Below are 27,217 nucleotides of genomic sequence, written 5' to 3'. Positions count from 1 at the left end.
CTCTTCTGCCAGATTCTTAGCCAGTGCGGCCGCCCTGCAGCCTATGGCCGAGCAATTTGGTAATAGGCTGCAGGACTCACCACATAAGAGCGCAGCTGTTATAGCACCTTGACTGACTATGGTCCAAATCCTGGAGCCCTGGCAGCCCTGGATAACCTCCCACTGATGGCAATGGGAATTTAGCCTTTGTAACTAACTGGTGGAACCTGAGGTCTCAGCTATGAATTAACCTGGTTGCACACACAGCTTCATCCAAAGAAGTGAAGGATGTAAGCGAAAGAGCAAAGCTGGCCATCTGGGGAGCTGCTGCAGTCCCATAACCACAGCTGGAATGGAGAAGTGGAAAAACTCTCTTGTTGCTGAAGTATCTGGCTGGTGAATCTTGCCCATATGCTCATGGTTTAGCTGATAGCCATATTTGGGGTCGGGAAGGAATTTTCCTCCAGGGAAGATTGGAGAGACCATGGAGGTTTTTCACCTTCCTCTGTAGTATGGGGCATGGTTGACTTGAGGGAGGCTTCTCTGCTCCTTGAAGTCTTTAAACCATGATTGAAGGACTTCAATAGCTCAGACATGGGTGAGGTTTTTCATAGGAGTGGGTGGGTGAGATTCTGTGGCCTGCGCTGCGCAGGAGGTCGGACTAGATGATCAGAATGGTCCCTTCTCACCTTAGTATCTAAGAATCTATCTATAAACAGCTGGATTCGTTGCCCGGTATGCATCACCCAATAATCACAACGGGGTGGAGAAGCAGAAAAGTTTATTTGAAGCTTCAAGCGGTACAGGGAGACAACAATCTCAAATCCTGCACACCAGTGCAAGCAGTTACACATATTTTATACATTCATTCTTTAGCATCCTTATCCAACAGCAAGCTGCCCTAAGTATCCCTATAGCCAATCCGGTATACCGGCCAGTTCCCCTTTTTCCTCTTATCATTTATTCCCCCATATATGGAGTTGTTTGTTCAGCACTATCTAACATTCCTGTCCTGCTTGACCTAATCTTGCTCCAGCCAGTCTGTGCCTGCAATACACTGTTGCAAATTTCTCAGCATGAAGGCTGTGAGTATCTCCAGGCAGAAAAGGGAAGATCGGGTCCATCTGGGCCTAGAGCGAGGGGGCTTCATCGGCACTCGTGGTCTTCCATCCCCTTGAGTTACCTAGTGGCCGTGCCCGGTGTCCCCAACACCCTGAAATGCTGGGAGCAGCACTGAGAAAAGGAAGTTTGTCAGTGAGATCAGTAGCAATACCTCTGAAATGAAGGAGTGCTTTCTCCTTTGTGATGACATGTTTGAATCGTGTTCCTTTACGATGAGATAAAGCTTTAAAATATCCTTCTCTAATCTCAGGATGGGTCTGTAACCATAATCGTTCTCTGTGCCAATTGGCCTCTAGATAGTTATCTTTGGAAAGAGCTGGCTGAAGAGCCTTCCTACAAACCAGGAGATCATGGCTTGGCCTGCCAGTTCTTCCTTGCTGAACCTCTAGCTTGTCTGCTAGATTCCTTTTTTTGTATCTCTTCTCATAAAAATGAAAGAGGTCACAGCACAATCCTTGTAAGTGCTTGTTCAAGACAGAGAGAGCCTGTCTTGTGACTAAGCCTTGGAAAGTGGCAAATAAGAAGTCTGGAGTTGATGGAAAGGTTACCATGACTCAGAGTTGAGTTGAAGTTGCTATGACTGAAATGCAGAGCACTAACCATTCTATGATCACAGCAGCTTGTGGGAAAAGCGCATGTTAGAAGCCCTCTGTCAACTCAGCTGTGGCTTTCCATGCACAGAGAGGCAGCCCGCTCAAGGTCTGCAAGTCTTGAGGGAAATGGGGAACTTCTGTCCTTTGGAATTTCAAGGTGTTGTCTTGGAGCATCAAGTGGAAGAGTTGCAAACAGGCCATTACGGAAGGCACCATGGCTTAGTAGGCTAAAGCACCTGTCTCATAAAAGTAAATCCTGGGTTCAACTCCCTGTGGTGCCTTACTGCATGCCTTTTGTTTCCTCTGCTCACATTTTTCTCTGTCTTCTTAGGAAACAGAAGAGACCTCCCTTGGCAATCCAAGCAATTGCTTGCTAAGGAAAAGGCTTCTTTGCAGAGGAGCGTTGGAGAGAATCAAATCACCAGCCTGGAGTTGATAAAAAGGCTATTGGCATTGGCAAGGAGGTTGCTTCGACTGCAATTCCTGTGACACCAGAGCCTGTTTCAAGTGCCCATGCAATTTTCTGGGGATATCTATGCCCAAAGACCCTTCTAGAGGGTTCTCTGCAGGGCTTGCAGGAACTGGAGAATTACTGTCCTTTCACCTTTCATTTTATTGTTGATGAAAAATGGAGCAGTTACGGGAGAAGTCCCAGAGAGTGGCAGCGTGGCAGAGCTTGCCAATAAACCTGCTGGATAAAGAGCAAATTCAGGATCCAGCATCCAGTGCTGCCTTGCTGAATGTGCCTCTTCTTGTCGCCTTTTGGTCAATCTTTTTTGTTAACGGAGAAGCCCGCCTTTGACTAGCCATAAAAATGCTTGCAAAAAACCAGGTCTTTTTGCTGACAAGTGTTGAAAGCAGGCACCGGATGAACATGGAAACAAGGTAAAGGTTGCTGTAACTCATCTTGCATGCACGGCTGTTGAAGCTACAAGGCAGAGCATTAAGCACAATATTACCATGGCTGGTCACAGGAGGGTCTCTGGATGATGGGATCCTCAGAGACTTGACACCATGGAAAACCTACAACTACCAGTCTCTCTGAACACCTGTGATGAGCAAGATTGAGTTGGGACACTTGTTCTGCTTCAATCATTTATTGTCTCTCTGGGTGTTCTCTGTCTCTTTCTTCTCCCCCCATTTCTCATCTCCAATGTCTCTGCCTTTTTCCTCTTGCTCCCTCCCCCTGCCCTTTCCCAAGAACTCTCACTCTACAGCATTTAGGAAAAGCCAGAGTTTCCATGTTCTGCACATGATCCTGTGTCAGAGGACACGTGACCCCGGTCAGAACGAGTCACCAGAACAATATGACCCTTCATGGGAGACTTCTCTGCCAACTCAGCAATTTACACCCCTCCTCCCTCACTAAAGGGGGAGGGGTACAGCTCTGACTTAGAGGCCCCACAGGAGAAATTTTAGCCCAAAGGGAAATTTGTGTGAAATGCTGAGAAGTGAAGAGCTCCCTTCCTCGCAAAGCCCAGAGCTCTAGTGTCACCCCCATGGCACCAGGACAGGGAAGCCAGTGGGATGGGGTTACAGAATACAAGGGGGAGGCAGCAGGGGAGAGAGGTGACAGGGAGTGTCTATTTTTCCTTCTCTCTTCACTTTCTCTTTTTCTCTTCTCTTCAAGTAACTGCAGTCACAGCAGGGAAGGATTTGACAGATTCTGTGACTTACTGTGACCTCTGTGACTTCTGCAGTGGCCAGCTGGCCCCGGAGACTGCACAAGCAGTGGCCAATGCACCTGGCCCTGGGGACCTCTGGAGCAGCGGTTCTGAGGGCAGCAGGAGCAGCCTCAGCTCAGTGGCTCCTGGCAGCATTCCTGGGGTGGCCGGAGAAGCAGCTGGCCCCCTGGGGCTCCCCACCACCAGCAGCTGGAGTGGCCGCAGACCCCTAGGGCTTCTCCCCCTGCAGGAGGTGCCAAGGGCCCTTCGGACTCCCTCCCCCCACAGCTGGTGCCACAGACTCCCTGGGCTCTGCTCTCCAAGATTTAATGAGGGGTATTTATGGTATAAGTCATGGACAGGTCATGAGCAATGATTTTTTGTTTCTTGCCCATGATCTGTCCGTAACATTTATTAAAAATACCCGTGATTAAATAATCGCCTGACTCATTATCGATCAACTAAATCAAAAGGCTTCCACCTGCAAGTGGATTTAGCCCAGGACCCTCAAAGTCAGCAGTTGTTACACTCCCCACTGAACTCTCTGATCAGGAGTCCTAGCGCTGGAAGCCTCCTGTTGAAATCCTAAAATAGCGGTTTTGTACTGGGGGGGGCTGAAATTTTGGACTGAAGGTTGTAGCTCCATCGTTATTATATTGAGTTGCTTCAAAACAACAAGTGAAGAAAGTCTCCTAAGGGCCAGGCTCTCTGCCATTGAAACAGCTGCCATTGCTCTCCAGGAGTCTGTGTGCGCCACACAGCAAAGTACAAACCTGCTCCGAACTGAAAGCGGGGTCAGACAATGAGAGGGTTGGTAACACAAATACTTCAGACTATTAACCCTAGATCCCTTTCTTTCTTTAAACCAGACATGCCAGTCGACTGTTAGCTATGGCATTGTCTTCATCTTAAAATATCTCTCAGTACATTTAACAGAGGAAGTGAAACCGCCTCCCACAAATGGCTCCCTGTTAAGGAGTTGTACCATACCTGCCCCTGGAGACTGGTTTTATACCCTTAGAGCTTTTTTCTTCAAACCCCTTATCCCAATCTATGGGCCAACTTCCGCATTTCAGAATTTAGAATTTACTCTCATCACCCTAGTATGGCCCTTTCCATGTGAATTGGGCAAGCAAGTGGGGGAAGCTACATGGCTTATGAAAACCAATGCTCTGGGAGAGGCCTGAACTCATAACATCAGCAGTGTTCCCCCCGCCACTAAAACCAGTTGCACCACCGCAGGTGCTTCTTAGGCAAAGTTGGGAAGTAGGCAGTTACCTGAGTCTTTGGTTAACACCTCTGGGTGGTAACAAAATGGCTGATGGTTCAAATCCAACTGACAATGGAGCTTTTTAGCTATGAGAATCTAGAACATTTTAACAGGAAGAAAATCTCCTCTATTCTCATCTAGCCCCTTTTGACTCCTTCTGCCCATCTTCTTCCTTCCCTATCAGTGTCTTTCCTTCCCCATTGGGGACATGCAGAGATGAGCTCTGGTCTGTGTGTGTCCTATACAGGGGAAGGGGGTCGCACTAAAACAGTCAACCTGTGGAACTCTTTGCCAGAGGATGTTCTGAAGGCCAAGACTGTAACAGGGTTAAAAAAAGAACAAGAGAAGTGCATGGAGGAAAGGTCCATCAATGGCAATTAGCTAGGATGGGGAGGCATGGTGTCCCTAGACTCTGTTAACCAGACGCTGGGAATGGGAAACAGGGGATAGATCACCTGGTGCTTATTTGTTCTGTTCATTCCCTCTGGGGCACCTGGCATTGGTCACTGGGCTAGATGGACCTTTGGTCTAACCCAGTATGGCCGTTCTTATGTTCCTGTGTAACATTGATAATGGGTAGGTATGTGGGAGGGTGTCTGCATGGTTAAGGGGAGAAAGAATGGAGAACTAACAGTGGGGCCCAGAGAGATTCCCCCACAGATTGCAGACATCCCCTGCTTCCCACCATCACCCATGTGTGGGAAGAACAACTTGGAGTTTCTTGGGGAAGACACTTTTAAAAATGCAAGTTTCAGAGTAGCCGCCGTGTTAGTCTGTATTCACAAAAAGAAAAGGAGGACTTGTGGCACCTTAGAGACTAACAAATTTATTAGAGCATAAGCTTTCGTGAGCTACAGCTCACTTCATCGGATGCATTGCTGCTAATTCCATTTTAATAAGATCAAAACTTCCTGAAACTCAGTGACACAATCACTGGAATGAGTTTGTCCTGATATTTTACTGGCTGCAGGCACAAAGGAAGAAAAATTACACTTCTGGTTCAGAGGCAATGCACACACAAGAATCAAAGGGCTTTTTATTCCTTAGGTTCTGCCACCATATGCTGCTTCCATTTCATTTCAATCCTTTCCCAAGATTTCTCCTTGTGCAAAGCAACATTACGTCCTTGGGAGAGACTGGACCAGAGGCTGCATTCATTTAACCTACCAAAAAACAAACAAGCAGAACCATAGATTAGGACCTATGTATTCTCCAGGTTCCTCCAGCCCAACCTTCTGCTGATGCACCTCAAGCCACAGCCATGCAGGGTTGGAATCTTGCACTGTTTAAATTCCATGACACTGAGGGATTTCAGCTCCCCTTTGTCCAGAGGAAACCTTCATCCCACTCCCAACCAGGTTCTTGTCCATGGGATCACTGTAGGGGTCTGGGTCCCTGTTTGTCTAGTCTCTCTATCTAGGACAAGCCAGGGTGCCTCTATATAAATCCATGGTAGGCCCACATCTTGAAGACTGCATGCAGATGTGGTCACCCCATCTGAAAAAAGGTATATTGTAATTGGAAAAGGTTCAGAAAAGGGCAACAAAAATGATTAGGAGTATGGAACAGCTTCCATATGAGGAGTGATGAATAAGATTGGGACTTTTCAGCTTGGAAAAGAGATGATAGAGGTCTATAAAACAATGACTGGGTTGGAGAAAGTGGATAAGAAAATGTTTACTCCCCCTGACACAAGAACTAGGGGTCACCAAATGAAATGAAGAGGCAGCAGGTTTAAACCAAAGAAAAGGAAATATTTCTTCACATAACACCCAGTCAACGTGTGGCACCCTGGGGCACCTAGGATTGGCCACTTTGAGAAGACAGGATACTGGGCTACATGGACCTTTGATCTGATCCAGTATGGCCGTTCTTACCTTGTGTTCTTATGAACTGGGGTGTATGAGCACTCATTGCCCTCTGCGGATCTGCCCTTCTCCTTCCCCTTCTATACTCTCATGTTTCATTGACTCCAGCCTTTTTTCTATTCATCATCAGCATCATTGTAAACAAGCTGCCCTCCCCTCCTGTCCCCTCAAAGAGACAGTGTCCCCTGTCTTGTGTAAACCACTGACTTCTCTCAGCACTGACTGCCCCTCTGGGTCCTTGCCCCTCGGTCTGTACTGATGGGACCCTTCCCTCCAGTCCTGGAGGATTCTCTCTTCTCCTTCCTCTTCAAGCAGCCCAGTGGGTGGGAATCTTAAAAGCACCTAGCTGATTTAGGAGCAGAAACCCCTGCAGAGCTTCCATGCAATTGGCACTTTCTCCTCATTGCTCAGGATTGAAACTTGTGCAGGGAGACTGGTGGGCCACATCCCAGCTGGGCATGAGCAAAGCAGCAGGGTAAAAGGCAAACTTAGAGATGCTGGGGATTGAACCCAGGGCTTCATGCATGCAAAGCATGTGCTCTACCACTGAGCTACATCCCCAAATTGACCTTCTCTACTAGTTGTTGCACTCAGAGCCTGCCTCTTTCCAATGCATCCAGTGGCTATAAGCTTCATGGGAAGACCTTTCCCCCTGGATCATGCTCTCGTGGAGGTTGCTGGTTCATAGGGGTCACTTTGCAGCAGAACCAGATTCTATATGTGGGGGAGAGAGAGTGCCTGCCCTGGACTCAGGGTGCAGAGATACACTCTGCCGTCTCCCCTGAACTGGGGGTGCTGCAATCCCCTGCTGGAAGGTCATAGTGGTGGTGGGCACTGTGAACAGCTCAATCCCTGACCCTGGTGGCAGAAGTGGTGTGGGGAACTCCAGCTGTCTCTAGGAACTAGGGTAACCAGATATCCTGATTTTATACTGACAGTCCCGATTTTGGGGTCTTTTTCTTATATAAGGTCCTATTACCCCCCACCCCCTGTCCTGATTTTTCATATTTGCTGTCTAGTCACCCTACTAGGAACTATTATTTCCACCTCCTCTAAAGTCCAGCTTTCCCCAGCACATTCACTGCAGTGCAATTGGGTCACTGTTTCCATGGCTCTACAGCAAAGAATTACTCCCAGTTTCCCTTCTGTCTGCAGCATGATTCGCCTGTGTCGGTGGTTAATAAGGTGGATCTAGTTGTAGATGGTTATTCATTCCCCACCTTGACAATTCACACAGTTCCTTTCCTATTCAAATCCCCAGCACCTCAATGATCCTGGAAGCAGGGGTTGGGTTTGCCCTGAGATTTTCTTTTTCCTCTCCACCTGAAGTGAACTCAGCCTCTTCCCCATCCCACATATTCCATGAAATAACAAGAGCAGCATAAAGAAAGAGGGGAGGGAACATGTCTTGGCCAGGGCGGGATGTTCCCAGGGCCCCCTGCTTGCCCATTGTTTCCATGACAGAAGAGGAAGGTTCCATGGAATTTGACACCCTGCTTTGCACAAGGACAGAAAAAGATCTTGCTGTTCCATGTCTCTGCAAAGAAAATTGTGCTTCAGTGTGAAAGAGAGGCGAGAATAGCCCCATGGTGGGACAATGTCCTCAGGATTAAGAGCAAAGGACTCAGGCTGAGAACTGATTTCACTCCACTCATCTGGCATTTAACACATTGTCTTCCATGGATTGGAACACATTGGGCACTTGTGACATTGATCCAGATTCAGGGGGTTCAGACTCCTTTAACTCTTGGTAAAAACATGAACTTGATTCCAAGAAGGAAGAGAGGAGAAGAGGAGAAGCCTGAAACTGACTTTAGTTCCAGACTGGGGTCTCCTGGATGGGTGGAAACTTCCTTCCCTGACACCAGGGGACAGCAGCTACTGGCGACATACCAGGGCTGGGATGAAAGGGGAATGTTTCATGGACTTTATGCACACAGGGCCCCACTAACTCTGAATCCTCCACTTTAGCAGTAACTTAGAAAGTCACATCTAGGTCAACGGCAGGACGGGGGTTTGAAAAGAGATTCTTTTTTCCTCCCCTTCATGAGAAAGAAAGGAAGGGCTGGACACTTAGGTGCAGAATACAACTTTTTCCTCTGGCTGAGGAGCTGAAAACCAGGCACAGATGACTGGTGTCTGCTGAAAGAGGTGCGGGCGGGGCACAATTTCAAGTTTCAGTCTCACTTTCTTAGGATCAACAGCCCCGCCCCCCCGCCCAGTGTGAACAATGCAGGAAGAGGGAGCAGAAAAGGCAACTCCTCTCCACTTACCCCTCCGGCAGCTGCCATGCAGGGAGAGAGCTAATCCAGAGGGAGGGCTAATCCAGGTGGGGTACATGACCCACATACTGCCCTCGACAAGTGTTGCCTCTGAAATTAGGAACATTCAGGAGTTCAAGGGCACAGCTGCACAGCCAGAAAAAAGCCCAGCACTACATGCCCAGGGTGAAAGGGTGTGCTAAAGCCTGGCATCAAGCCAGAAACCTTCAGATCTTCAAACTAATGCAATCTCAATGCAGCTACTTTGGCAACACCAAGGCCAACCAGGAAGGCTTAACGTACAAGCCACAGCACATACCAGGAAGATTTTAATCTGGATGTCACAACGTAGGAGACAAGCAGTGGACTTTGTCCAGAGGGGCAGGCTGGGGTTTCCTATATTGCATTCACTCTAGCCAGCACCTGCCACTTGGCAAGCTGCCACTGGTGACACCAGGTCGGCCAAAAAGAAGCAGCTGTTCTCACCGGAACAAGTCCACCCACTGTTCACAGGCAACTCCCAAGCCCACCACAGCACACCATCTTGGCCAGAAAGGAGCCTATTCGGACTCATCTTTGCTTCTCTTTCTTTCACCCAGAACCCCGCTTCTTCTCCTGGACTGCAAGTAGCCATCCCTGGGAAGCCAAGAGACAGTCACAGGATTCTACCTCCCAGCAGCCAACCGCACCTCCCCAGGCTTTGGCAGAACGAATGGTGGCGCTCTACTAACCCCACTGAGGCACTTAGCTTCTGTCCTGCCTTCCTCAGCATGACTTTCCTCTTTTGCCCCATTCCTGCCTCCCTTCCTCCTTTGTCAAGTCACGCCAAGGAAGGCAGCCAGAAGAGCCGGCCTCAGTAGGCCAACGTCCAAGGGCAGAGGAGGCCAAGCCACAAGGCTCCAAAAGGTGACTGGCCTAGATGCTCTAGCTTTCCACGGCTAATGCCAAGGTGCTTTCTCAGCTTATTCCAGCACCTGTTGTGTGGGAGGGATCCCGGTAGTCCAGACTCAGGGCTGGAACAAGCCCCTGATTTAGGGGGTTGCCATTTTGTTGCCCTTTCACACAGTTTGGGGAGATCTTTTTGTAGCTCTTTGCAGTCTGCTTTGGACTTCACTCTCCTGAGTAGTTTTGGATCATCTGCAAATTTTGCCACCTCACTGTTTACCCCTTTTTCCAGATCATTTATGAATATGTTGAATAGTCCTGGTCCCAGGATTGACCCCCTGGGGGACACCACTGGGGGACACCACTATTTACTTCTCTCCATTTTGAAAACCTTTTAACCACTTATGGATCCATGAGAAGACCTTCCCTTTTATCCCAGGACAGCGTAATAGAGCAGAATAGGGTTTTGTTGGGACGGGGACTAAATCGAGACTATATCAGGAGGTTATACAGATTAACTGTCTTTGTGTAAGCGTGTGTGTGAAAAAATCAGTCTTTGTTGCAAGTAGGTTTTGAATCTCTGCTGGGAAACCTCACTTGATTTATTAGCCCAAGGCCTTAACTACTCAGCCATCACAGCTGTTTCCAAATCAAAGCCCCAATTCCAGATAAACTGATAAATAAGCCCAATGCCCAGACTCGAAGTCATCTGAAATTCAAAGAGTAAATCCAGCACCCAAAGCAGAGGGGGGAATATATTGCTTTTTCTCTTTACTTAGTCACATGCAATAGCTCAGAGAGCTCTTTTAAATGTCTCCCCTCCCACAACCTGGGAAAGGGGAAGGATTCTCAGGTTCTAGCTTGATTTGAAGGAGGATCACTGGACCTGAAAACCATTCCCTGCCCTTTCCTAGAGAAACCTGTGATGCACAGAACAAGGCGGAGAGAAATGCTTACTGGAGCCAAGAATTGTGCCCCTGGAATAGCAGCAGTATTGGGCAGCTGGAAATCACACAAAAAGAGCTGAAGCCTTGGTGGTTCAGAAATAGATCTCCTAGGTACTGTATGGGAGGTTTAGGTTTGTTTTCTGGACAGTAGCAGTCTGAGTTTTATTGCCTCCAAATTTCAGGAGAAAAATTCAGACCCAAACTGTGTGGTGGGGAGCTCGATCGCGGTTTCTTTGGGTTTGATTTGGTTTGTTCTCTTATTCTCATTTTAAAAGCCCTTGATCATTTTGATGGGAAAAATGTTTGTACAAGGCCAAGGAAAAGTAAGAAAAGTTAAAAATCTGTGTTGGAGTGAGGGGGTCTCTGTGTGCCAGGGCAGGGGTGGAGATTTTCAGGGAAGGGGGTTAAGGGATAAATGGGAGGCTTTCCCTGGAACACAGGGGGATGTTTTACAGTTTCCAAAGGGAAACCTCCCCACGTTCGCAGTGCTGCTGCCCAGCTCAGACCCCACTGACACCCCTGTGATGAAGTGGGAATTTTCTGAACATTTTGTATGCATATTGGGTGTACCTCAGTTTCCCCTATTTGTTGCACAATTCTCTAGGTCAGAAGTCCCAAATTTGGGGTGCCAAGTGGAATGGAGTAGCATTCAGGGGAATGCATCTGGGGCCCGGGCCAGCCCCCACAGCAGATGGGGAGGGAGCGCTGCCCAGCTCCGCTCCTGGCCCCAGCTGCTGGTCCTGGCTGCCGGCACCACTCCCAGGGCTCCATTTCCAGCCCTACACCTGGGGCTTTGCTGCCAGTCTCAGCCCCCACCCCCAGCTCTGGCCCCAGCCTCAGCCCCCTTACCCCGTCCGCATCCCTTCCCCCATAGCTGTGGCCCCACTCCCAACCACAGCTAAGGGGATGCATGGACAAGGGTAAGGGGGGGGTGACCCTCAAAAGTTTTGGGACCACTGAACTAGGTGATGGGATAAGGGTGTTTAATCTTTGCAGAGACCCCTAAAGGGCAGGTGTGGCTGCTGTCTAGCTGTTTGGGCCAAGACAATGGCCAGCAATTCTGTATCCGGGGCATACCTGCTGCAAGCATCCAGCTGGCTGGGAGGAGCTGGAGAAGAAAGAAAGAGGTGGAGGCCAGGGGACCAGTTTGCCTGGGAAACAGAACAAAGGGCAGAAGAGGGGCAAAAGGGCATGGCTGAGATTCGGCTGTTGGAAGCAAGGAGTCTGCTGTTTTGGGGACTTGAGGGGAGAGCCCAGGCTCTGAGTTCTGGGTCTCCCCAAGATGGACTTTTCTGAATTTTCCTAATTCCTGTGCTAACAAAGAACTTTCCCAGGATTTATTCCAGACCGCTAATAAACCCTTCTGTTTTACAACACTGGCTGAGAGACACTGGTGATTGTGGAAGTTGGGGATGCACGACTCCCCTTTGGGGAGTGTAAGGCTTTCCAAGGTGTCCCACTGAGATGACTCACTACAGGAAGCTCTTGGTGTGGAACAGGGGTGCTGAAAGGTCCAAGGTCAGTCCCAGGAGGTGCTGAAGGCAAGGAGGCTTCCCCTAGTGTGAGCATGCCCTGAGGGGTGTCACCCTGAAGAGGGTCCTGCCTGGGGTTGATTCAGAGCTGTTCCAGAGCACTGAGCCTGTGTGCCCGTGACAGCCCCCCAGCATGTGACCTACAGGCTCCACTCTGGCAAAGCTCCCTGTAAATCGGAGGCAAACTCCCCACTTCTCCCAGTTAATCTCCCCCTGCATAGAACCCAGAGCAAGTCCTGCCTAGCTGGGTCTCCTGACAACCACAGCTGTCCAAGGAGCTGGCCAAGCTGTTCCCCTAGGTCCCTGTTCAGGGGCAGTTGTCAGTCTCATGAGTATAGTGGTGACTATCCCGATCTCTCACTTGGGGGACTACGGTTTGATTCCCTGATGAGAAAGCTGCGATTTTGACACCAAGCATAAGTCTACAGTACAATTAAAAACCCACAGCTGGTCCAAGCCAGCTGATTGGGGCTTGCAAGGCTCACGGTCCAGGCCAGGGGCTGTTTAATTGCAATGTAGAAGTTCTCGCTCAGGCTGGAGCCCAACCATTGAGATCCTCCCCCCTCGCTAGGTTCAGCAGCCTATATGCTGAAGATGAGTTTATAATTGGGGTGCGTCGTCACGGTGCGGAATCGATGGCCACCGCTCCCCTGTCGACTCCACTTCTCCCTCTCGCCATGGTGGAGTTCCAGAGTCGACGGCAGAGTGATCAGGGATCAATTTATCACTTCCACAGTAGAAGCGATAAATCGATCCCCGATAGATCGATCACTAACCGCTGCCTGCGGGTAGTGTAGACATGGCCTTAGAGCCCCAATTTCTATTTCAGAATAGCAGCCGTGTTAGTCTGTATCCACAAAAAGAACAGGAGTACTTCTGGCACCTTAGAGACTAACAAATTTATTAGAGCATAAGCTTTCATGGCGTACAGCCCACTTCATCAGATGCATAGAATGGAACATATAGTAAGATATATATTGTGACAGGGTCGGGCCAGATGGCTACAGGAGAGTAATAGAAAGCAGATATATTAGCCCCAGGCTAAGTAGGTCCTTTTCCCTGGGTAAGGTAACAGGGAAGGTTCCAGAACAATCAGGAACGTTCTGGAGACAATGAAGACAGACAGACTGATTAGAACACCTGCAGCCAATCAAGAATCTGTTAGAATCAATTAAGGCAGGCTACTCAGGGCATCTGGGTTTAAAAAGGAGCTCACTTCAGTTTGTGGTGTGCGTGTGAGGAGCTAGGAGCAAGAGGCACTAGGAGTGAGAACGCGGGCTGTTGGAGGACTGAGGAGTAGTAGCATTATTGGACACCAGGAGGAAGGTCCTATGGTGAGAATAAATAAGGTGTTGGGAGGAGGCCATGGGGAATTAGCCCAGGGAGTTGTAGCTGTCTCACAGCTGTTCCAGGAGGCATTCTAGACAGCTGCATTCCACAGGGCCCTGGGCTGGAGCCTGGAGTAGAGGGTGGGCCCAGGTTCCCCCCAAACCTCTCAACTCCTGGTCAGACACAGGAGGAGTTGACCTGGACTGTGGGTTCATGAAAATGGCCAAACTGAGGGCTGCTGTGAAGCTCCAAGGCAAGCAAATCCGCCAATAAGCACAAGACCCGCCAAGGTAGAGGAGGAACTTTGTCACATATATATATCTACAGATAAGTTGGAAGTTACCATAAAAACTGTGAGAGGATAATTAGTTAAGATGATCTATTATCAGCAGGAGAAAAAAACTTTTGTAGTGTTAATCAAGATGGCCCATTTAGACAGTTGACAAGAAGGTGTGAGGATACTTAACATGGGGAAATAGATTCAATATGTGTAATGACCCAGCCACTCTCAGACTCTATTCAAACCCAAGTTTCAGAGTAGCAGCCGTGTTAGTCTGTATTCGCAAAAAGAAAAGGAGTACTTGTGGCACCTTAGAGACTAACAAATTTATTAGAGCATAAGCTTTCGTGAGCTACAGCTCCCAAGTTAATGGTATCTAGTTTGCATATTAATTCCAACTCAGCAGTTTCTCATTGGAAATGCATCCGATGAAGTGAGCTGTAGCTCAAAAAGCTTATGCTCAAATAAATTTGTTAGTCTCTAAGGTGCTACAAGTACTCCTTTTCTTTTTGCGAATACAGACTAACACGGCTGCTACTAGAAAAGGAGTACTTGTGGCACCTTAGAAACTAACAAATTTATTAGAGCATAAGCTTTCGTTAGCTACAGCTCACTTCATCGGATGCATTTGGTGGAAAAAACAGAGGAGAGATTTATATACACACACACAGAGAACATGAAACAATGGGTTTATCATACACACTGTAAGGAGAGTGATCACTTAAGATAAGCCATCACCAAGAGCAGGGGGGGAAAGGAGGAAAACCTTTCATGGTGACAAGCAGGTAGGCTAATTCCAGCAGTTAACAAGAATATCAGAGGAACAGTGGGGGGTGGGGTGGGAGGGAGAAATATGGGAGGGAGAAATACCATGGGGAAATAGTTTTACTTTGTGTAATGACTCATCCATTCCCAGTCTCTATTCAAGCCTAAGTTAATTGTATCCAGTTTGCAAATTAATTCCAATTCAGCAGTCTCTCGTTGGAGTCTGTTTTTGAAGCTTTTTTGTTGAAGTATAGCCACTCTTAGGTCTGTGATCGAGTGACCAGAGAGATTGAAGTGTTCTCCAACTGGTTTTTGAATGTTATAATTCTTGACGTCTGATTTGTGTCCATTCATTCTTTTACGTAGAGACTGTCCAGTTTGGCCAATGTACATGGCAGAGGGGCATTGCTGGCACATGATGGCATATATCACATTGGTAGATGCACAAGTGAACGAGCCTCTGATAGTGTGGCTGATGTGATTAGGCCCTATGATGGTATCCCCTGAATAGATATGTGGACAGAGTTGGCAACGGGCTTAGTTGCAAGGATAGGTTCCTGGGTTAGTGGTTCTGTTGTGTGGTGTGTGGTTGCTGGTGAGTATTTGCTTCAGACTGGGGGGCTGTCTGTAAGCAAGGACTGGTCTGTCTCCCAAGATCTGAGAGAGCGATGGCTTGTCCTTCAGGATAGGTTGTAGATCCTTGATGATGCGTTGGAGAGGTTTTAGTTGGGGGCTGAAGGTGATGGCTAGAGAGGGAAAGTCTGGAGCTGCCTTTAATCCCAGTCTGAAATACAAGGGAGAATTCTGGAATTGAAGGAATGGGAAAAAATGGAGAGGAAAGAGAGAGAGAGAGAAAACACCTCTTTTCTCTTCTACCCTCTCCCAGCAAGAAATGTTCTCAATGGGGAAACTCCTCACCAGGACCAGCCTTAGGGAAAATGGTGCCCTGGGCAAAACCTGAACTTTGGCACACCCCTGCCCCTGGCCCCTGTGGGCTCCCTACTCCCCCTTTGCCCCTAGTTCCTGCACTCCCAACCCTTGCACCTCCTTCACCCCAACACCTGCCCCCTCCTGTGCCTTAACACCTACACTGTGTCCCCTTTGCCCTCAACCCCCATATTCCCTTCCTGTGCCCTCAGCCACTGCCCCTCTCCTGCACCTCCTTCACCCCTAATTGCTGTACCCCTCCTGCGCCCATGTGGGGAACTGACCTGTGGGCATGGGGCACCTGGCATTGCTGCCTTCTTCTCCCTGGAATGCTGCTCTTCCGGGCACCCTAGGGGCTGTGGGGGTGGGGGGGTGAGGAGTGACTTCAGGGCTCCCAGCATCCAGGTCACCTTCCTCACCTGGGCTGTATAAGGGGAGGGCAGAGAGAAGCAGCTTCTGATGCTCGTCTCAGAACACAGCCCAGGTGGGGAAAGTGATCAGGATGCATGGAACACTTCGTGTTGCTCCTCGCTCCCCTGCAACCCTCTATGGGGCCACGGAGGAACATTGTGGGAGGGGTTGAGCTGGGAAGAAGCAGGGAGAAATCTGGGAGCCCCCCCCACGGGAAGCAGTTTCTGACACTACACTGGCAGCGTGCACCTTTGCACTGCTGCATGTGCCCCTTTGATGACCGGGTGCCCTGGGTGCCTGCTCGGGTGGCCCACCCCGAAGGCCAGCATGAACAGCAGAGAACACAGAGATACTGGCCACACACTGAGCTGTAGTAGCCTGGGCGGCATGTCATGGAGGCTCGGGGAAGCTAAGTCTCCCCGAAGCTGTGTTGCCAAGGGGGCAGTGGCGGGTTGCCACATGGGCCAATGGGGCCCATGATTAGGGCCCCTGGACAAATTAGGTCCCCTGGAAAAGTCTCCCCTATGTTGGCCCCAGGGCTGGAGGTGCTCTCATTCCCTGCTATGGCCGGGGGCGGGGGGGCTGCAGCTGGGGCACAGAGCTTCTCTGGTCTCAGGGCCATGGGGGGGGGGGTTAAGGAGCGAGCAGGGTGGGGCAGTGGGGGAAGGAGTGGAACAGAGATGACGTAGTTGATGGGACCATGGGTGGAGGCGTGAAGAGGGTAGGGCTGCAGGCAGAAGGGGGGGGGCAGGGCCACGGTTCCAGTGCCAGGGTCCCTGCACTTGTTCTACCTTTCGCTGGGTTTTGGCATCACTAGTCCCTGCTTAGCGAGTTGGGTCAGTGGTCCCCAAAATGTGGAGTATGCTTCCTAGGGAGACACAGAGGAATGTTCATGGGGGCACCTCAGGGCCTGAGCCAGCCCCCTGGAGGGCAGGGAGGGAGCACCACTCAGCTCCACTCTGCCCCCGCTCTTCCCCAACCCACCTTTAGCCTGGCCCCTGGCTCCTGGCCCAGCTCATCCCCCTTACCCCTGTCCGCACCCTCTTCCCAGGAAACAACAGCCCCCATCCCAGCTCTGGTTCTCGACTGTGGCTTCCAAGGGGCCACAGACATGGAGAGGGCACAAGTTTGGGGACCACTGGTTTAGGTGAAGTCCCCTTCACCAATCACTTCTATGCAGTCCAATAAAAGATTCTACCCACCTAGCCCCTCATCAGGATGGACTAGGTATGTTCTGCTGCCCTTCACTCATACAGGAAGGATAACAACATTTCATTTCATGAATGCTAAAGTGATTGTAACCCCAACACCAGCCAAAACGGGTCATTCTGGCAAAGCGGCTCCATCACTCTGTGTACCAAGGCAGAGCAGGAGTGTCTATGCAAACGTCAGTCATGAAGTCTTTCCCCCAGCTCCTCACTAGATGTGAGGGGGGAGCTCATTCAGACCTGCTTATGCTTAGTATTTAAAAACTCCTTATTGTCCTTATCCATGCTGGCCTTAGATTTCTCCTCATTCCTTTCCCTGACAGCTCAGATGAGGTGGCCGAGTGGTTAAGGTGATGGAACTGCTAATCCATTGTGCTCTGCACGCATGGGTTCGAATCCCATCCTCATCGAAGGCGTTCAGTCTTCTCTTCTTTTACAAACAACCATCTCCCCCTTTGGTACAATGACAGACCAAACCATGGTGTCCTGCAAACAAAACCTTCTCAGGAACTCGATCCCCTGCTTTAAATGAAATGTGGTGCTGAAAGAATTGTCTAGCTCTCTTATCTTATCTCAAAAGGTAACATCCTCATAGTCTCCCCCAAACACCCTGGCACCTCCCCAAATTATTAAAATGTCCCCGTCCTCAGCAAGGCCATGACAGTGACCCACAACTAGAGTAGTAGGCCAAGCTGTTCTGAACGAGGCAACTCAAACATTTTCTCTCTGCTTCCCTTGGCAAGGTCTGAGGGAAAACAAAATCCCCCAAATTGAAAATTTTCTGCTGAAAACCAATACTAGTCTGTTTGGGGACTTTGATTTGAATGGATTATTATTATTCTCTTCTGATCTCTGAATTATTTCAGTTCAGTCTTTGGCTTCCTGATGGTTTCCAGGTGTTGAGTTGTGGGGGAGCGAGGCCAAGTCAGGATGTCTCTTCCCCTTTTCATAGTTTCTTCCAACTCTCTAGAAAGCTCCTTTGCTAGGATGGGAGTCAAGCAGTGTCCATTGTCTCTGTGCTATCTTGGAGAAGTCTGCATTGTATACGGTTCCTGGGATAGACTTGGGAGCGTGGATACCTTTAATGGGCCAGCAGCGAGTCTGGCTTTTCCATTGTCGCACCTGAAAGGCTGATGGTGGGCATTCCCAACCTCATAAATATTTCAATAATGCACACAGAGTAAAACTTCATCATTCTCAGACAAGGCTAGCACACATCATCCAACCAGGTATTAACGTTCATCAGATCACAACTTTTACAATGATACCTCACAAGACACATGTTGTACAAACCATATCATCATTATATGACAGTGGTGACTATGGGCTTCCTCCTGACACAATCGTTGTCTTCTACCTGAAGAAACGGCCTCATTTCAACCTCTCCGGTAACATTACAAAACCAACTGCTTAGCATTTTTATGATAGAAGTTGGAGGGAATTCAAAGACCTCCAAAGCTCTGCATTCAGGCCACCTAGTTGGGTAAATTCCATGCTCCTTATCCAGAAGAGACTTGACATGGCTTGAGAGGAGTAGGCTTAGCTGTTCAATATATAGATGGAGAGAGAAGGGCAGTACATTGACAATGTAGAACGTGAGACTCATAATCGGTTTTGAGTCAAGGGGTGCCCTACCTACTTGGTTGTGTACTCTGAGAGTTACCTTCTTGCTTTCCATTTAAGGTCAGGGTGGCAAAACTTTTCCCCTGGCCTGCTCAGTGAACCCTTTGCTGAGAAACTTCCATGTATTTGACTGCATGTCGGTTTCCTATATTGTTAGAGGAGGCCCAAGGTGCTGGAAGGGAAATGTCCTTGGAAAACTCAGATATTCCTGTTCTCCGAAAAAAAGGCAGGTATTAGTAGACACCATTGCTTCTAGTATTCCTGTGGAATCCAAGGCTAGCTGAAGAATTTCTGTCTATATTAGAAAGAATCATTCCATTGTAAATACAAATGAAATGAGATCTGCAGCTCGAGTCAGTGCCTTTTAAAAATTTGCTGAGAAAAAAGCCTTGTTGATGAAGTGAAGGAGCCCTTTTTTGTTCCCAATTTCAAATGCGGAATGAATGGATATTTGTTTAAAAACTTTCATTGCCCTGTGGGAATTGAACCCATGACTTGGCTGTTAAAACACCAGAGCCCACCACTTAAAGGACCAGGTAGGGCCATTTCTTTCTGACAAGAAAGCTTTGGCTTTCTCAGGCTACTACTTCGCCACCTCAAATGCTGGTCCAGTCTCCATTGCCCTGAAGGGACAAGACAGAGAGTGAAGGATCCCCTGTGCTCAGTGTCACAAACTGAGCCCCAAAAATGGACGACATGGTGTCACAATCTCAAATTATGCTTCCAGTTCCTCCATCAGCATCACAGGAGCAAAACAAAGAAATCACCAAAGAAGCAATTTTCCTCTGCTTTCATTTACCCCAATGCAGTCTTCTCCGCTCTTCTTCTGTTTATAATCTGGAGGCTGTCAGGGGAAAAATCATTGAGCTGACAGTATTTCTGGGATAGAAACCCAGAGAGGGGAGTTGATGTCACTTGATGGAGGCTGATTCATTTTCATAGGTCTCATGGCTTTAGCTGCCCCTAGTGTAGCTTTCATTTTGTCAGCACTGCGCTCTCAGGAAGCTGACAAAGTGCTGAGCCCTGCTTCTTTTGGGCCACTGGGAGCACGGGGATTGCACACCAGCTGCAAGCCCTTCTGTCCTCTCCTGTTCCTGCTTGGCTACCCCAGACTCTTTCCACAAATGGTTTCATCAGATGCCGGAGGGACCTAAGGACCTACGGGTTTCCCTCACCCACCTCGTAAGGCAAAGTGTGATACCCTTCTCTGACACTTCTGGGGCCACATTTTCTTTGAGGAGTCTCCGCAGGAGGTCTGATGTCCTGCAAAAATGTGTGTGTGGCTTGAGGGGAACCTACTTGTCTACCCCCACTCTGGGAGCTGAGAAGCTTTTTCTGACTCTCCCCTACTATGTGAGTCAAAGAGCATCCCCGTGGCGGGAGAACACTAAATTCCACCCTCCCGTGCTTGTTTCTCTGACCAGCTGGTAAATCACCCCAGCTCTCTGATGTAGAAATCAGCATCTAACCAGCCTTGTAATAGCCCCTGTTGCTAGCTGGAGAGCGAAGGAATGAAGACCGAAGGCAAATGTCAAAAGGAATCTCAACTCACACTGTGACTATGCCTTTGAAGAAGTGCTACAGACAGCCTGGCTAGTTCAGTTGGTAGAGTATGGTTTCAGAGTAGCAGCCGTGTTAGTCTGTATTCGCAAAAGAAAAGGAGTACTTGTGGCACCTTAGAGACTAACAAATTTATTAGAGCATAAGCTTTCGTGAGCTAGTGAGCTGTAGCTCACGAAAGATTATGCTCTAACAAAATTTGTTAGTCTCTCTAAGGTGCCACAAGTCCTCCTTTTCTTTTTGGTAGAGTATGAGACTCTTACTCTCAGGGTCATGGGTTTGAGCTCTGTACTGGGGGCTTGATCTTACTCCCTTAAGTGTACTTTTTTGTTTATATGGTGAGTCCAAAATGAAATGCACTTTCTTGCCTCTCAACAATCTTATGCAGGAAATGTCTCTTCCTCTTAGCTTAGATAGAACAGGAATAGAGAACAAACTGATATTTCCACATATTCAAGAGACACCATCATAAGACCTAACCACATCAGCCACACCATCACTTGTTCGCTTGCACATCTACCAACATGCTCATAGAATATCAGGGTTGGAAGGGACTCAGGTCATCATCTAGTCCCACCCCCCTGCTCAAAGCAGGACCAATCCCCAATTTTTGCCCCAGATCCCTAAATGGCCCCCCTCAAGAATTGAACTCACAACCCTGGGTTTAGCAGGCCAATGCTCAAACTCTGACTTATCCCTCCCCCTGAGAGATACCGTCATGTGCCAGCAATGCCCCTCTCCCATGTACATTGGACAAACCAGATAGTCTCTATGCAAAAGAGTAAATGGACACAAATCAGACATCGAGAATTGTAACATTCAAAAACCAGCAGGAGAGCATTTCAATCTCCCTGGACACTCAATAACAGACTCTCTCAAGGCTCTTAGGCAGCAAATGTCTCCTCCTGTCTCTGAGCTTTAGTGGAACAGAAAGAGAGGACAAATTGACATTTGCATCATCCTCCGAGAGTGAGAGAGAATTTTCTCCTCTTCTATTCTAGCCTAGCTAAGAGAGGGGGAAAATAACCCTTCAGGAGCTCACTGTCCCCTTCAGCGATCTGGAGCTTCTCTACTTCTTCCTACATTGCTGCCAGCTCTGCATTGGGCATATAAGTACTTCCGTGTCATATCCTTCCCAGCCCTCTTTATTGTCACAGAGGTTGTTTCAGGCTGCGGATGGAGTCAGCTCTCTGCCTATCGACTGGGTCACACTGTATTCCTCGTTAATGCATTTGTGATTGATTTATAAAAACCGGCCTGAGAGTAAAACAAAATGGCATTAAAACTTTTTAAAAAAAAGACGTGTCCTCAATTTATAATATTGGAAATTGTTTTGTTTTCTGTTTCTTTTATATCAATTTACTGTGCTAAAAAAAATCAAGGGAACAGTAAGGAAATTTGTAGCCCAGAGCTTGTCTTAACATGGTTTGAAGATGAACAAGCTGTTGAGTGTTAAAAAATATTATGGGGAAATGTTTTCTAGAAAGGGACAAGTGATATTGTATGTTAAAAGGATGGGTTAGTGATTTCCAATTATTATGTTCTGATTCCTTACACCCCAACCCTGCATAGCCAGGAAAGGAGGGGAAATGAGATAATCAGGAAATCGATTTTTCTGACATGGAACGGATACACGAGGTTGTTTGTGGTTAGCTCAGAATAAACAAAAGGGGGGGAAACTGCTGGCTGGGAGGTAAATATGCAGGACATAGGGTTGGGATTCTTCTATGCTCAGATTTGTTATGTAGCTGGCAATCTCCCAAATGATGGTCTATTCCGTCCCTCAACATGCAGGATAACATTCTCCTTTTGAACTTAAAGTTTCATGAAAGGAAAGCATAGAAGCTATGGATGTATTTGAGAAAGGAGTTGGATGGAAAGAAGACAACAGGAGCCACAAGAGAGAAAGCAGCACTGTTTCTGCCTGGTTTTGGACCAGGTACCTTTTGCGTGTTAGGCAAATGTGATAACCACTACACTACAGAAACCAGTTACTGTCACTTTTGGGGCCCCTTTTTTTGAAGGCTCTCTCAGTAGCCACTACATCAGCTGGTGTCCCTTTGAAGAACAGGGAAGCAAAGGGCACCAAGAACTTATGTTTTAACTCAAACAATCATCACAAATGCTGCAAGGGCACCTCCAATTTGCGCATCTCACAATGAAACAAAACACAGACATATCTCACAACCAACAAAGCTCACATCCACTCTACTTTTTCATGGACATTTCCCTTACAGCTTCCAGTGACAATCAGACAAAACACTGAAATGCAGTAAAATAAAGATGAGGGAGGGAAACCTGCAGGTTCTTAGGTCACTACAGTTTCTGATTAAACTATTTGTGGGAAAGGGTTCGGCTTACTGAGGAGGACAAGGAGATGAAAGATGGACATGCAGACACTGTGCAAACACCATGATCCCGTAACCAATGCGCCAGGAAATCAGCACTTTGGTTGCTTCCTGCTTGCACAGAGTTGACAAACAGGGGGCAGCCAAAGCTGAGAAACCCGATACAATTAATAGGGGAAAAAGGCAGATCTAGTTCTATAAAAGGGCATAGAGCCTGGGCTTTAAGGTACAGCGTTTTCCAGCAGCATGAAGAAGGATGGGGTGAGGGGAATATTGTATTTTTTTGTTTGACTTGCAAGTGAAGAATGGAAAGCAAAGTTTTGTTAGAAAGAGTCCTTCCGCAACTGGGAATTGAGAGTAAGAGCACAAAATTCTAACCACTTGGGAATGCATGCACACAGATTTTTGTCAGCCATACTAGGCTTTCTCCAGCTACTGTGTCTCCATGTGACGAAGCTGATTGAAATGAGGCAATTTTTTGAGCTAGACTCAAAGGTTGTATCAGGAGTGTGATTTAAACAGACATCTCTATACAGAGATCAGAACACTGACTTGAGATATAGAGTCTTGTCCCTTAGACCACTCAACCATGCTGACGGTACGGAAAAACCTCTTCCATCAACCCTAGTGAGAACCGGGTTTCATTTATGGCCAGTAAAGAGCTGAGTATTATTGTCGAGATGTAGGAGTTAAAGAATTGAAACTAGGAGGAAGGGCCAATTTTCCCATCACTTCACACCTTTTACATCCAAACATTATGACTTTCTGAATGAACTGTGCTCATTCAATCAGAAGATGTGGAGATGGATGTAGGAGTCACTGGGGAAAATTCTCTGGACTCTGTTACAAACGAGGTCAGACTGGATGTACATAGTGATCTAGTCTGGCTGTAAAATCTATGAATCAACACTAAATATCATGGGAAATTAATCCTCAGAAACGGCTGTTCCCCATCCGGATCCCAGGAAAGGGTTATCCAAGGAAGGGGGCTGTTTAGGACAAAGAGAAGAAAGATGTCTTCCTCTCCTCGGAGGATTTAGGCTCCACTTTCATCATGTGCTGAGCTGGCTTCTCTTTTCCCACCTACCCAGAGGGTCGCACATTGTATTTCAATATATTTAAGCTACAGCTTCCTGTAGAGAAGAAAAATCATAGAAAAATCTAACCTGCAAAGGAAGGAGACAACTCCTTCTAAAGGAACTCTTTGCGTTTGTTCCTGCTATGTACAGAAATGGTTGGATACAGCAGATTCCAACCCTTGGTCTCTTCAGGGATATGGAAAGATCCAAGATGTCCCTTAATTGAAGAAGGGAGATGATTTCTCTGAGGGATGGAGGCCTCATCTAATGGCTTTAATCTGTCACCAGAAGCTGGGAATGGGCGACAGGGGATGGATCACTTGATGAGTCCCTGTTCTGGTCATTCCCTCAGAAGTACCTAGCATTGACCACTGTCAGAAGACAGGATACTGGTTAGCTGGACCATTGGTCTGACATAGTGTGGCTGTTCTTATGTTCATTTTCTAGTGATTGCTCATTAAGTGAATGCAGCTCCCCTTCCCTCCCGAGGAAATACCTTTACTGTGCAAAATACCAGCACTTTGCACAGAAAGGAGGGAAAGGAAATGGACATATGATGGCACCAGAACCTAAGAAATGAAACACAACAGGCTTGTGTGTACATTGATTCTGAATAGCAAACGAATCTGAGTCCCATATCATGAAAAGCCATAAAGCCATTTCTTTCTATGGCAGGGAACACTAGCAGAAAAGAGTTCCAATAATTCCTGCCCTTTTACTTATGAATTCTTTTATATTATAAATAAATTTGCAACACAATTTGTCTGAACTTGAGCAGCCTGTTATTAAAAGCTGGTTCCCCAATTCAGTTCCAACGACTCTGCTAGAAACACCCCCAGGTCCCTGCTCACCCCAGTAGGGGCAAAAAGAGAAACCCCCACTGGGTGTTAGCTCCAGGCTGCTGCCCCAGGGTGGGGGTGGAGACTGATTGTTTGCTGCTGGGAGGGAGACAGTACAGGCCTCTGGTGCTATGGTCCTAGCATCTGCCCAGCCCAGACTGTTCTCTGCCTCAGCTGCTACTCCCTGCATGCTCTAGAGTCAGACATGCAGGGCCCCCAGGGGAACAGAGGCTGGACAGAGCCGTAGCCTAGGTTGGGCTGGGAAGTTGCTGGGAGTTCTCGTTCCCTGAGAACTGGCCTGGCTCCCTTCTCAACAGCAAACAAATCAATTCCACGTCCCCTCCCAGGAAAAATCACCTTGGAGCTAAGGGCAGCATGGGACAATTCCCTTTACTTCCCACCAAGGCATGAGACAACCCAGGGCGTTTCTAGAAGAACTTTTGGAACTGATGTGGGGAAACCAGCCTTTAATAACCAGCAGCCCTAATTTAAGCTAACTGGGTTTGTTTGTGTTTTACAATTCACTATAGCACTAAATAATCCTTCAATCCTAGTGTCACCATCCTTGCCCATACACAAAGTACGCAGCTGCAAATTTCCTGGTGTCCTGTGCAGCTGTGTGCTGCTCCAGCCCCTGCTCCACGTCTTCTCCATAGCCCCCGCCCCTGCTCCGCCCAAGCCCTAGCCCCACTCCTCTGAGGACTATCGGGGTTACCAATCCCCCTTCGAGTCTGGCCTGCAGAACCTCCTGGCTGAGGCGTCTCCCTGTGCTGGGCCCACTGCCCAGGGTCCCACCTCGCTCTCCCTAGCTGCTCATGACACCCAGCTCCGGACTGCTCAGCCCCAGCTCCAGCTCCACTCTGCCTCAGCAGGGCTGCTGCTCTGCCTCCAGCTCCCTGAGCTATTTCTCTGGCCCCTCTGGTTCTGGTTGCTGCAGCTCTTCTCCCAGGACAGGTCTGCTCTGCAGGCTGCTTCTGTGACTCTGCTCTCACCACTGACCTGCTTCGTGGGCCGCTTTTCTGGCCCCTCTGGCTCTAGTTGCTGCAGCTCTGCTCCCAGGGCAAGTCTGCTCTCTCTGGGCTGTGCCTCTGGCTTTGGGGCTGCAGCTCTGCTCCCAGGACAGGGGCTGCTCTCTCTGGGCTGCTTTTCTGGTCCCTCTGGATCTCACACAGCTCTGCTCCCCAGCTAAGATCGGGCCCCTGCTTTCTCCTTAGCTCAGCCCCACTCTGTCTGACCCAGGCAATTCCAGCTCACACGGAGGACAGGACCTCCCTGGCCTCCTGTCTCCCTCATTAGCCTGCCCGCCCTGTCATTCAGGCTGCCCTGGAGCATTGGCCTCTCCCCATTGTTCCTGGGGACTGTCAGGCTCAGGGTCCTGATTCCCCATCGACCCTTCCTTTTGAGTACTGGGAGCTAGCAACTAAAACACCCGCACTAAATATTAGTAATGGGGCAACAGTCCCCTTACAGTAGGGTTGCACTGGGTCAAGGGGAAAAGATTTTGTTTGACAGTGTGTGGGAATGGGGAGGATGTGATTCTCCAGGATATAAATGATGGAACACAGAAGGGTAGTGACAGTGAAGCCCCATATGTGAGTATTATGACCCTGTGTGGCGCTGCCGTTCATATTCCCCTCCAATGGTCTCATCTTTCATTGAATCCAGCATTTTTCAGCCGATCATCATCACAGACGTGTCCCACATGCCTCAAATACAGTGTCCCTCTTAGAGATGTCGAGGACTGGAACGGATTTCAGCTGATGGACAGGTTTGCTAGGTTTTTATACATTTGCATAGTAAAATGCTGAGTTTTTAAATTTATTACAAGCATCATTCCTGATCATACTGGAGAGGGGTAAGGAAATCGATTTTCATTCAAAAAAGTTTATAAACAGAAGCACTGGGATTTAAAGGAGGAACCCATTGCCAGGCAGGCAAATGTTCAATCACGGAGCTATACACTCAACAAAGAGTGCATTGGATAGCCCAGACAAGGGATGGGTTTGAACCTGGAGATTTAGTACACTTTATATATATACACAAACACCACGGATTACAAAATCACCATACCTGCTTTGTGTTACCAGAGGACAGCAACAACTTTCCTTGGAGCACACACTGCTCCCCAGCTCCATGCCCTTCAATCTCTCCAGCATTGCCCCAATCCCTTAGAGGTACAGGGCACAGGTAACTAGAGCCCCTTCATCCCGATAGAATTAATGCCCAAATAATTCCATTTAGACCAGAAACGCAGAGCTCCTTTGTCACAGCTGATGTACATAGACAGGTTTTAGAGTAGCAGCCGTGTTAGTCTGTATTCGCAAAAAGAAAAGGAGGACTTGTGGCACCTTAGAGACTAACACATTTATTTGAGTATAAGCTTTCGTGAGCTACAGCTCACTTCATTGGATGCATCGTAAGCTGTAGCTCATGAAAGCTTATGCTCAAATAAATTTATTAGTCTCAAGGTGCCGCAAGTCCTCCTTTTCTCTTTGTACATAGACAGAATCAGGTCAGAGCAGATGTACATAGTGATCTAGTCTGGCTGTAAAATCTATATCTCAGCACCCAACATGGTGTTAAATGAATCCTCAGAAACGGCTGTTCCCCATCCAGATCCCAGCAAAGGGTAATCCAAGGAAAGGGGCTGTTTAGGAAGGAAAGAAGAAAGCTGTCCTTCTCTCCCTGGAGGAATTGAGCTCTGCGCTTTGGACAGGAGGGAGGGGA

General features: G+C 48.2%; 2 protein-coding genes, 3 non-coding genes and 1 pseudogene across 7 annotated transcripts in view; 2 read left to right on the top strand and 4 right to left on the bottom strand.

The window, feature by feature from the left end:
• The window catches only part of LOC119849428 (zinc finger protein OZF-like), a 776,365-nt gene that overhangs the window by 34,487 nt on the left and 714,661 nt on the right, over window positions 1-27,217 (bottom strand). The window lies entirely within an intron of this gene.
• The window catches only part of LOC119849371, a 1,398,949-nt pseudogene that overhangs the window by 688,168 nt on the left and 683,564 nt on the right, over window positions 1-27,217 (top strand).
• Window positions 1-27,217, bottom strand: part of LOC119849376 (zinc finger protein 420-like) — a 3,142,523-nt gene that overhangs the window by 2,636,979 nt on the left and 478,327 nt on the right. The gene's annotated exons all lie outside the window — the stretch shown is intronic.
• On the bottom strand, window positions 6,986-7,057 carry TRNAA-UGC. Its single transcript has one exon. It is a non-coding gene; the product is annotated as a tRNA-Ala (tRNA).
• Window positions 17,369-17,451, top strand: TRNAS-GCU. Its single transcript has one exon. It is a non-coding gene; the product is annotated as a tRNA-Ser (tRNA).
• Window positions 22,140-22,212, bottom strand: TRNAV-AAC. The gene has a single exon. It is a non-coding gene; the product is annotated as a tRNA-Val (tRNA).

The sequence above is a fragment of the Dermochelys coriacea genome, chromosome 28 (assembly GCF_009764565.3).
Source record: "Dermochelys coriacea isolate rDerCor1 chromosome 28, rDerCor1.pri.v4, whole genome shotgun sequence".
Lineage (NCBI taxonomy): Eukaryota > Metazoa > Chordata > Testudines > Dermochelyidae > Dermochelys > Dermochelys coriacea.
This window is presented reverse-complemented; position numbering and strand designations above follow the sequence as displayed.